Genomic DNA, 12,184 nt, shown 5'->3' with positions numbered 1-12,184 from the left:
TCTACGCCACTATATTTTTGGGTTATTCTTTTCCTCAAGACCGGATGTGCATAGCTTTTACTTACATGTTTATTGGTTTTGTTTGTTTTGCTCTTTATGGTTTATGCAAAATGTATATAACTTTACCAAATCTTGTCATGGCTGTATTCTCATATTTGTATGTTATCTTGAAAACAATAAAAATGTATATTTCTCTCTAAAGAGATAATTGTGTCATGCTGCTTGCTTTGCCATATAGCAATGGTAGGACAATTAGCTACAACTCAAGGAACCCCTAGCAAACTCTGGAGGAAGCCTAGTTGAGAATGCCTGTAATAGACAGTTGTGACCAGTGTTAATTTTGGCAGCAAATTTCAATTTAGTTTTAGTCTTAGTCTTAGGACTAAAATGGCATTTTAGTTTTAGTCCTATTTTAGTCTTCTGCAAGTGTTTTAGTTTTAGTCGTATTAAGTCGACTAAAACTCCAGTATATTTTAGTCGACTAAAACGCCCTACATTTTAGTCGACTAAAACTCATTTTAGTCATCTATAATCAAATGGGTGTAGTTCAATTGTAATTTGTAATGCATTATTTAAGCATTTCTCTACAATTTCCAAACTCATTATATACTACTGCTGGTCCTGGAGTGAAAAATCGAATATGTTATTATTTATGCTTTGAGCATGCACCAGTGTTAATTTTTGGCAGCAAATTTCGATTTAGTTTTTGACTAAAATGCCATTTTAGTTTTAGTCGTATTTTAGTCTTAAGACTAAAATGCCATTTTAGTTTTAGTCGTATTTTAGTCATCTGAATTGTTTTAGTCGACGAAAACGTTTTAGTCGGTTTTAGTCGACGAAATTAACACTGGTTGTGACAAACTATATTTAAAATAAAAAACAATTTGCTGAAAGTTAAAGGAAAGCAAGGATTTATTCTATATGAAATGACTGTGGGAAATATAGAAAATTAGGTAGGGAATATGTCATGCCAGTCAACAGTTTAAAACAAGTTCACAGCTGCATGGCTTCAAAAATTAATTTGTGTATTTTTATTAAAAATACAATTTTGATAAACATTCACACAATTATTTAAGAATGCCCTAACTCTATAGGCCGCGTGCTTTCAAAATGTATATGCTTATGCATTTAGGTCTGTAATGTACAGTGAAGAAAATCTGTTTCAGCCATCTGTGTTGCAAATGCAAGAGCAGAACATGGCAGTAAGGTGTGCAAAGATCATAACTGGAATACATAGATTATATGCAAATACTATATATGATATTTGCTGCAAGTATATGATCCTATACAGTGAAGATTAAGTTTCAGACGCTAATTTGCATTATTACATAACCGATAAGCCCCAAATGTACCAGAAATTATTCTGGAATGTTGTTTAGAGGGAATGATTCATGTACCAGAGTGCAGAAGGGCATTAATGAGTTAGAAAAAAGAGTTGCTCAACTGCATTTGGAAATTGTCCAGAATTAACCACACCTGGCTTCTGCTGGTAGTGGCATTACAATCTAATTTTTCTTCACAAAATAGATACAAATAACATTACTAAGGGCTCTTTCACACGGTCCGCCTCCGTAGGCGGATCCGTGTTGCTCAGCAGGGATCGATCCGCGATCCCCGCTGAGCCGGCGGATGACAGCTCCGTCTCCGCTTGCAGTGCGGAGAGGGAGGTGTCTCAGCCCCCGCTGCCCTCTATGGGGGATCGGATGAGAGCTGACCGCCTGTCCACTCTCATCAGATCCGATCCGCTCCGATTACTGAACGGATGGAAAAATAGGGTTTCCATCCGTCCAGATTTCACTGACAGGATCGGATGCGGATGACAGCGGGTGTTAGCGGAGGTGTCTCCGCTGACACCCGCTGCCCCATAGAGCTGCATGGAGGATCCGATCAGATCCGCCTAAAAAACTGACAGGCGGATCTGATCGGATCGCCCGTGTGAAAGATCCCTTACATATATTTGTGTCATTTTTTAAATAGCAATTTTTTCTTTCCTTCCATTAGTCTGCTAATTAAGGGGAGTGGTCAATTGTTTACTATATAACTCTCTGTAGGGCTCATCCTTGAGCTGGCCCACCTTTTACTTGCTGGAACTTTGACTAAGTGGTGAGTTAAAAGTGGGAGATTATAACAGGAGTCTTCTAACCTGTAAGTAACGTCTGAATTTTCCTGTTAATATTAATAATATTGTACCTGGGATAATGAGTGCTAGCAAGATTAAAGGTGTTGTGCAGTGCACAGTGTGCCACATGTATTCAACAATGGAGCAACAGCTCAAGGGTGGATACCACGGCGACAGATGCTCATATTAGAGATCTGGAGGAGCAAATTGCAACACTGGGCAGACAACTTTGAAAGGGGTCTACTGAGCAAGTAGTTAATGGGGTTGATGTGGAGGGGTAAGTTAGGATTATCAAATAGGATGATGGGTTACTGTAGTCAGAGGGAGTGGTAGGGGTTCACAGAAAAGGAAGGCCAGCCCTGGGTTTGGGCACCGAAACAGATTTGTTAAGTTGGGTGAAGATGTAGTGGTGGCAAGGTCAGAGGTGGCAGCCCTAGATGTCATTGCTATCCCTAATGGCCGGGAGAGCAGCCCATCTAGTAGGGGTGGTGAGGGTAGTGGAGGAAGGCATAGACAGTTGGCAGTAATAGGGGATTCTATAATCAGAAGGACTGATTGAATAATTTGCCTCAACCGAATGGTTTGCTGTCTCCCTGGTGCCAGGGTTCGGCATGTGGTGGACTGGGTTGATAAATTACTGGGAGGTGTTGGGCAGCTGTCTTGGTCCATGTTAGAATCAATGACAGAATACATAGTTTCATAGTTAGTCAGGTTGAAAAATAAAAACACAAGTCCATCTAGTTCAACCAATAAAAGGGAGAAAAAATGGAAGGTGGAGGCTCTTTAAGAATCAATTTAAAGAACAAAGCTTCAAGTTGAAGGGAAGTGATATTTTCTGAAATATTGCCTGTGCCATGCACAAGACAGGAAAGACAGAGGGACATTAAAGAACTGAATGCATGACTAAAGCACTGGGCTGATTTTTCATTGGGGTACAATCTATATGCTAAAGATGGCGCAGGGGTGCCGCCCCCCCCCCCCCCCCCAAGGCTAGTCACAGTAAAATTCTGCATAAAAAAAAAAAGTGTACCTTTAATATGGCAGGGGGGCGCCGGACACATTGCTGGCTATGGGAGGGGTGGGGGTTTGGGCATCATGTGCCTCTTTTCTTTTGCGGTGATTGGCGGGCTTTTAGAGTGTCCTCTGGGCCCCCAACACTCCCACTCACGATTGCCGTCCTGTGATTGGTCCAGCCTGGGCTGGACGTCCGACATCATAGGGGCAGTGCTTGGACCCGGCGTCACTCTCTATGCTTCCCACCGCCTGAGCCTCACCCCAGAGCCTGGGCAGTGTCCAAATCTGTGATGAGGAGGGGGCACACTGGGAGCTTCTGCTGCTGACAGGAGTGACTGTCATGCTCCCTCCTGTTACTGCACAACAAATCAATTCCCCCACTCCTCCGTTCCAGCAACTTTAACTCTGCCTTATCTCTCCTGCACCCTTATTCACTCCTCTCCAGCTCCTCTCCCCCCTGTCGGCTCTTCTCCCTCCCTGCCAGGTCACTTCAGTCTTCCTAGTTGGTCACTTTACTTTGTTCTTCTCATCTCACTTCCAGCAGTCTGCACAATTGTAAGTAAAAAATGATTGATGTTCTCCTCTCTCCTGTTCACATTAACTCTTCCTCTTCTTCTAGCTGTCCCTAAATCTACATTGCAGTCCTGCAGCTTCTGCTCTCAGCTCTGACCATTCAACCCAGCCTTTGACTGACACCCTTTCCATCCCAGTTTAGTCCCCTACTAACTGTCCTGTCCCTAAAATGCACTTTCCTTACAGTCATTCACTTTGCTTTTTAACACATATTCTTACTACCCAGACCCTCCCCCCCCCCCCCATTCACTCTTCTATCCCTAATAACCGGTGCACTGCGTGCGGTTTGGCCACAGTGTGATTGTATGTGCGGTCTACCTGGGTTCTAGGTGCACTTCTATTGAATTCTAATACACAGTGCGTTTTCATGAAAGTGCATCAAAGTCCTGTATGCTGCATCTTTGATGCGGTTTCAGAAAATGCACTGTGTAATAGAATTTAATAGAAGTGCACCTAGAACCCAGGTAAACCGCACATACAATCACACTGTGGCAAAACCGCAGTGCATCGGTGTGAGTCCTCTATAAAGCTATTCAGCTATTCACATCTTTCCATGTCAGCCACAAAATTATGGCTTTCCTGACACACACTATCCATTAGTAGACGTGTGACAGTGCCATTAATTGGTAATGGCACCCCACACATCTGCTAACACATGCACCAAAAATGCATCAAACATGAAACATCTAGGGTCTGTTTAGAGCCCTGATATTTCATCAAAGCCCCCCAACAAGGCTGTTTAAAAAAAAAAAATTATAAAAACTATCTAAAAAAAAATGTAAAAAATAAATAAAAGAATATTTAAGGGCTTGTTCAAACATGTTTTGGTCTCTGAAAAGTAATCAGCATTTAGATTGCTCTTCAGAGAGCATTTGACAGATGGTAAGGAGCCATTGTGTCGCCTCCTTACTGCCTGATTTAACACCTCCAACCCTCCAACAAGCATGCTGCAATCATGTGCATTGAACACCGTTGTGGGGCACCATTCACTGCAATGGGTCAAGTTCAACAAGGAGTACCATTTATGCTGCATACCCCAGGGGGTATCAGCTTGCACCTTCCCAGCCATCATAATTAAACCACACCCATTAATCGCTGCGGCACACTATGCATGCCACATGCCACTTTCTCGCTGCAATCTTCCTCATTCCAACTTCAAAAGTTGAATATTTTAGTACTATTTCAGTGGATGTCCATATAATTATGCATAATATGCACAAAAAACCTTACACCATTATTAGCCCTATCTACGGGGGGGGCACATCTTGCCATGTTCGCTCTGGGCATTGGATGACCTTGTCCCAGCACTGCCCAGAGCCCAGACGTCTTTGTCTCAGTGACAGTCTCTCTCTCATCATCTTTGACTCTGACTGCTGCTAGCTAGACTGCTATGGTGCTACACAGGACGGCACTGTGAGGACGGGTCGGACAGACCGATTGGACAGGACAGTGCTACCAGCCAGCCAGGACAGCAAGAGAGCGCGGGAGGGAGCAATCAGCCCAGTCAATCCAGTTCTGCAAACACAAACAAAAGGTGAGTGGAACTTGGCAACCCCCCATCACCAGCTTGCCAGGGAAGGGAGGGAATGGATCATGTAATGGCCCATACTGGAAGGATTTAGCAGGAGTTTTTTTTACCACTCCTGCTCAATCCTTCCAGTATGGGCCATTACATGACTATGAGATTTCTGGTCTGTTATCAGTTAGCATTGTAATCCTCATGAACTACAAAACACCTCCCCCTGTTATGAAGATGAGAAGGAGCAACCCCCAACTGAGCATCAGAATTCTTTTCACCATCTAACTGAGCACCAAAGTTTTATTCCACCCCCAGGCCTTACCTCCACTCACAGATTTTAATGAAACTATTTTTTTTTTTGTAAATGAGGTCCTCTTAATTGGATGCATTTATAATGTATGTGATTTTACCTTTTACATTCTCTTTAAATGTCTCCAAAAAGTAAAAGAGGAAGTCTGATTTAGAAGGAGTTCTACTTTTTTTGTTTTGGGTAACAAAACAAAAAAAGTAAAACTCCTTATGATTTAGACTTCCTCTTTTACTTATTGGAGGCATTTAAAGAGAATGTAAAAGGTAAAACCACATACATTTTTTTTTTTTTTTTTTTGAAAATTATGTTTATTAAGTTTTATAGCAACATACAAAACAGAGCCATTTGGGCATACCCCGGCTCAAAAAATAAAACAACAAAAAAAGAGAAACAAAAAGAACATAGAGAGCAGAACAAACAATAGGGGGGGGGAACCCCCCCACTAACCCCCCAACAGTGGCTGCAGCTCAAAGATAGTCAAGAGTATCACAGGTATGTACCGAGTCCTCTAAGCATTGGTGGTCCTAATCGCGGTCCAGTGCACACCGTAAATCACAAGCTTCACATAGCACAAAGCATATATACACATAAACCTAAGTAGCTGGTCGAGTTACATCAACGGCCGGAGCCGAGGAATCATCAGCGGTATCTGCAGCATCCAACCACAGATCCCACACTTTGTGGAATTTTTTGGAACATCCCCTAAACTTGTACACCGCTTTATATAGAGGTATCATGGAGTTCACCAGCATTTTCCATTGTGATAACGTCGGGATCCCAGGGGCTCTCCAACGCATCACCACCAGTTTCCTGGCATAGAAGAGCAGAAGCCCCAGGAGGGTACGTGTAGCAACAGAATGGGCCAGCCCGTTCACCAGCCCCAAAATACAAATCTCAATCTCAGCCGGGATAGGAATAGTAGTCAGTTTGGTAATGAAACCCCGGACCTCAGACCAAAACCCCAGCAGGGACGGACAGTGCCAGATCATATGGGTATAGGACGGGGAATCCCCATTACAGCGCCAACAGGCATCCGGGATGTCAGAAGACACCCTGTGTAATCTGGAGGGCGTAAGGTGGAACCTATGTACAATTTTAAATTGGACCAGCCGGTCCCTCGAGGAGACCAAATATTTAAACGGGTAGTCCCAGACATCCTCCCAATCCTCCGTGTCCAGGTCCCGCACCTCCGCCGCCCAGAATTCCTGCAATCTCTCCAGACCCACATGCACGCCTGGCAGCAAGGATCTGTAGATGGAGGACAGCGGTTTCCGAAGATTTTCGTCCCTAAGGAGGAGCTCCAAATCCGCCGGAGTCATATCAGGGGGAGAACCCCCAAACTGAGTCCGAAAGGCGTGGCGAAGTTGCAGGAACCTGAAAAAGTATGAGTTGGGTAGATCAAAATTGGCCTTAAGCCTATCAAAGCTCAGCAAACCCTCCCCTTGACAAATGTGTGAGAGACACTTTATACCCCTAGAGGCCCACAGAGACGGGTCAGGAATGAGTAAGAACTCAGGCAACTCCGGATTGCGCCATAAGGGGGTAATGCATCCAATTAAGAGGACCTCATTGACAAAAGAAAATTGTTTGATTAAAATCTGTGAGTTGAGGTAAGGCCTCCTTCTCTTCTTCATAACAGGGGGAGGTGTTTTGTAGTTCATGGGGATAACAGGGAACAATGCGAACTGATAACAGTCCAGAAAGGTCATAAAGTTATCAGCTCACAAGATTCCTGGCTGCATGAACAGTTTATTCTTTTTTTTTTTTTTGCCTAACAAAATAAAATGCTTTTAATTGTGATTTTAGAGAAGCAAATAAGAGAAATGTATTGTTAGTGTTTAAATACACTTTAACCGCTTTGGGCTCGGAAGGATTTGCCCCCTTTCTGACCAGGCCCTATTTTACGATTCGGCACTGCGATACTTTAACGGACAATTGCGCAGTTGTGCGACGCTGTACCCAAATTAAATGTACGTCCTTTTTTTCCCACAAATAGAGCTTTCTTTTGGTGGTATTTGATCACCTGTGCGATTTTTAATTTTTGCGCTATAAACAAAAAAAAAAACAATATTTTTCACTTTCTGCTATATGACATTCCCAAAAAAAATTTAAAAATCAAAATAGTTTTTAACATTTTAGGCCAATTTGTTTTCTGCTACATATTTTTATACCTTGATTACTGAAGGCCCGTTTCACACTTGTCACGCAATTTTTTACCGCGTTTTTTGCCGCGAAGCAATGCCTATTACATTTTTCTGTTTGTGCCCCTCCCCCCCCCAAATTTTGAGCACCAGCCGCCACTGGTTTACACCTAAATGGAAGGGGCTCTGCTGTGCTGGGGGAGAGGTTTATGGGAAGTCTGGAGGAGTATTTAAACTAGGAATTGAGGGGAAGGGATAACTAGATTATAATGTGACAGAAAGGTCAGACATGGGTGTGCGCACTACAAAGGTAATCATTGGAGTTTGTTATAGGCCACCAGGACAAGGTCATCTAGAGCCCAGGGAGAACATACCAAACTGCACCCCCCCCCCCCAAGATGTATGAGCATTACGTGTCAGCAAAAATGTGCCCACAAAAACACTGAGAACTATTCTGCATGCTTACCCCCTAAGCATAAATTCCCTCGCCTCCCAGTACAAATCTGCCCCCTGCTGAAATCCCCCTCCCAGAACAAATCTTTGCCCCTCCCCCCCAAAAAATAAAAAAATTCACCCCTAGCACAAATCCTCTACAGCTAAAATTTCCCCTACTAGTACACATCCCCTCCCCACTTTAAATCCCCCCTCCCAGCACATATTCCCCCCAAGCCCCCCGCCTAGCACAAATCTTCTTCCCCAACCCCCCTTCCAGCATAAATCTCCCCAATTTCCCTACTACTCTTAGCAAACCCCCAATTTCCCCTCCTAGAACATTACTAACCGTCTGCAACCCCCAAAAATTCTCCCTTTCAACACCAATCCCCAACCCCCAATCTCCTTGTTGCGCCCCCCACCTCACATGATACCACAGTGCCCAGGGCAGCTTTTGCCCACCCCTTGTCCTGGCTCTGTAGGCCACCCAATGTTAATGAGGAGATATAAATTCAGCTCTTTGCACAGATGGAAAGGGCTGCAAGGGCTGAGAAGGTGATAATAATTGGGGGATTTTAACATAAGCAGAAACTGATTGGAGTAATAGCACTGCAGAAACAGTTTAAGGGCAAACATTTATACACCTATTACAAGACAATTTTATGGTACAGTTTATAGAGGCCCCGACTAGGAATGAAGCTCTGCTGGACCTGATAATCTCAAAACATGCAGAGATTATTACCAATGTTCATATAAAAGAACATCTGGGTAGCAGTGACTATAACATATATAAATGAAAAGTGCTGCACTGCTGTGATAGTGAATTTTCCAATGTACCAAAGTTCAACCTCGAATGAAGTCACTTGGTTAGTCACCATACACGTGGGGAGGAGTGAGGCGATGTCACAGATGAGCTACGGCAAGTTTTTATTCAGTTCGAATGCTATTATACAAGTGTTTTCAATATGAGTGTAATACTTAGTTTTAATAAAATCATTGGAGGTTTTACATACTACACTATGGTAGTTTTTCTGTGATTATGAGCTCTGTCTAGAGAATACCAGGGGAATATCCAGAACACTAATTGGACAATGAGAGAAGAGATACTGAATGGTGTTTTCGGTGGTGACCATCCCTAAGAGAATCTATACATCTGACTACCCCCGACATAGGGGAACAGGTGTTTCTAGACCTTTAACATAGGTCTAGGGAACAGGAACTCTTATATTTTCACTAGCAGGTGGAACACTGGAGAAGATACAGCAAGCACCTACAGCACTGGGATTCAGGTCTTTAAAACACCAGTAGAGTTTTTTTTTATTAGAATATCACAGGTGAAGGCTATGCTTATGGTGGAATTCACACTTAAAAAGGAGACACAGTGAGAGGAATATCCCACCGATTGAACACTGATAATACACTATTACCAATTAGTGTTTCTTGGACTTTTTAGCCTGAACAAGTATTGTGTTTATTTAAGATCAGTGGATAATATTGGATTTCAGTCCTTTACTAGGAAGTTTCATTTTATTCACCTTTTTGATGTCTATATAGTATATATTAATTGTATACATTGGTATATTCACTATCACAGCAGCGCAGCACTTTTCATTTATTTTTACTATTTTATGTGAGGAACACACATTCAGTGATTGCAGCAGCTGTTAGATAAAAACAGATTTACCCTTTTTTTTACTTTGGCAGTGACTATAACATGATTCCATATAATGTTAGCTGTAAACAACAAACAGATACTGGAAAGATAAAAACACTTAACTTTAAGGCCCCTCTCACACATGGGAGTCCATAGGCGATCCGCCGATCCCCCGCTGAGCCAGCAGATGGCAGCTCTGTCTCCGCGCTGGGTGCGGAGACAAAGCTGTCAGGTTCCCACTGTTCTCTATGGGGGAATCGGATGAGAACGGACCGCCTGTCCATTCTCATCTGATCCCATCCGATCCGCTGGACGGATGGAAAATAGGGTTTCCATCCATCCAGATTTGACGGACCAGATCGGATGTCAGCGGACATGTCTCCGCTGACATCCGATGTCCTGTAGAGATGCATGGGGCATCCGTTCAGATCTGCCTGAAAACTGACAGGCGGATCTGAACGGTCCACTAGTGTGAAAGGGGCCTAAGAGAGAAAATTTTCCAAGGATGAGGGGTGCTCTCCAAGAATTAGACTAGGAGGGAATATTGGCATTGATGAACACTGAACAGAAATAGGAATTCTTCAAAAGGAATGTATGTGAACACACATGTATTACCATGGGCAATAAGTTTAAAAGTTTAAAAATAAAACCAATGTGGCTCACGGACAGAGTTAAAAAAGCTATAAAAAAATAGGAAAAAGCTTTAAAAATAAAAATAAAAAAGGAAGAACACTATCATCGTTTAAATGTTACAAAGAATATAAAACAACATGCAAAAAGGAAATCAAGGCTGCAAAAAATTCAAAACGACTGGCAGATTGGAAAACATAGTAGGACACACCCCCAAAAAATTCTTCAAATATATTAGCAGTAATAAGGTCAGGTCTGAGCAAGTTAACACTTTACAAAACAATCTATAGTGGGTGACTGGGGACAAAGAGCAGGCAAATTTATAAAATACCGTCTTCAGCTCTGTGTATACAAAGGATCTGCCTTCACCTCCACAGTCAGCTTCACTGGACCTCTGGGTTCAGCCACACCACTAGTTCACTAGGCCAACTGCTTACAACCACCCTCACAGCTGCAGAAGAGGAGACAGCCGTCACCCTCCTTCTGGGACTTGGCTTCTTGCCCAAAGACCCCCTGCCTCATGTGCTCTTGGCTTTTATACCCTATCCCAGGATGCACCTCTCCCTGTGCCAACCCACTGGGACAGTTTCAAAAGCCTGTGAGTCATTGGCCAGGTTTCCTCCACTGTCCAACTAACCTCTTCATTGGATACAGTGGGGACACTCCCTCAGCCCATACGAAACCCTGAGCACACTGAGCAGGCCTAACTATTAATCAGGCTCTCCTGATAAGCAGACAGAGCAACTATACTTTCTCTGCCTAGCACCTACCTAGAATGGTGCTACATATGTATCACACAAATATGGAGAAAAGTCATTGACCAGCTTAAGTGCATACTATATTTTATATGTACAATTTTATGAGTTTTGTAAAATACTTTTTATCAATTTGACATCGACATATAATATTTCAAAAGTGCCATTTAATGTCCCATTTTGGGAAAAAGTTTTTTTTTTTTAAACCAGTGAGTTTATTGAACTAAAAAAGCAGGATATACATCAAGTCACATCAATGATCATATCAAAACAACAAGTATTGACTAGGTCCATGCATGCAAACAGTAGTTAAGTCGAGTATGTGCACAGTAAGTTACATTGTAAGTACACAGCGTAAAGTGGAATTGCTGCCGCTCAAGAGAGCTCCATCCATAAGCATGGAAGTCCTCAACTCCCAGTGTCTGGACACTGAACCCATCTGTCCCAGATCTTGGTAAACTTGGTCAGATTACCCCTATTCTTATACATAATTTTATGGTACGGAATGACACTATTGACTGCAGCCTTCCACTCCCCAAACACAGGCGGGGAGTCCCTCATCCACTTTCTGGCAATAAGTTTCCGAGCTATAAACAAAGTAGACTGTAGGAAAGCGAGCATGCTTTTGTCCATTTCTTCATCCGGGTATATACCCAGCAAGCATTGTCTGGGAACCAGCTGCACCGGGGAACCCATCTTGTCATGAAGGAATGTGACAATCTGTTTCCAGTACCCCTGGAGCTGGGGACAGCTCCAGAGGAGGTGGAAAAAAGTGCCAACATTGGGCAGTTAGGTGACAGTTCAGGCCTGTATCTTTGGAGACCAGAGGGAGTCAGATACGCTCGGTGGAGGAGGAACAGCTGGGTGAGCCTGTCAGACAGCCTGGGGGATACCGACCTGCATGTCCCCAAGGCGTCATCCCACTCATCGTCTTCTATAGTGCCCACATCCACCTCCCAGGCGGGTTTTAGCGGTGTAAGCAATGACTGTGGAGCTGGGGGTGTGAAGCTCAGCGTAGAGAATAGAGATCAGGTGCT

The 12,184-nt window shown here is 43.3% G+C and overlaps 1 protein-coding gene across 1 annotated transcript in view; it reads right to left on the bottom strand.

Annotated features, from left to right (window-relative positions):
• P2RX6 (purinergic receptor P2X 6) overlaps nucleotides 1-12,184 on the bottom strand; it is a gene marked incomplete at its 3' end in the record, with an annotated part of 83,232 nt that overhangs the window by 8,400 nt on the left and 62,648 nt on the right. The window lies entirely within an intron of this gene.

Source organism: Pelophylax lessonae (genome assembly GCF_965119305.1).
Source record: "Pelophylax lessonae genome assembly, chromosome: 1".
NCBI lineage: Eukaryota > Metazoa > Chordata > Amphibia > Anura > Ranidae > Pelophylax > Pelophylax lessonae.
Note: the sequence above shows the minus strand (reverse complement) of the source record. Positions and strands in the feature narration are given on the sequence as shown.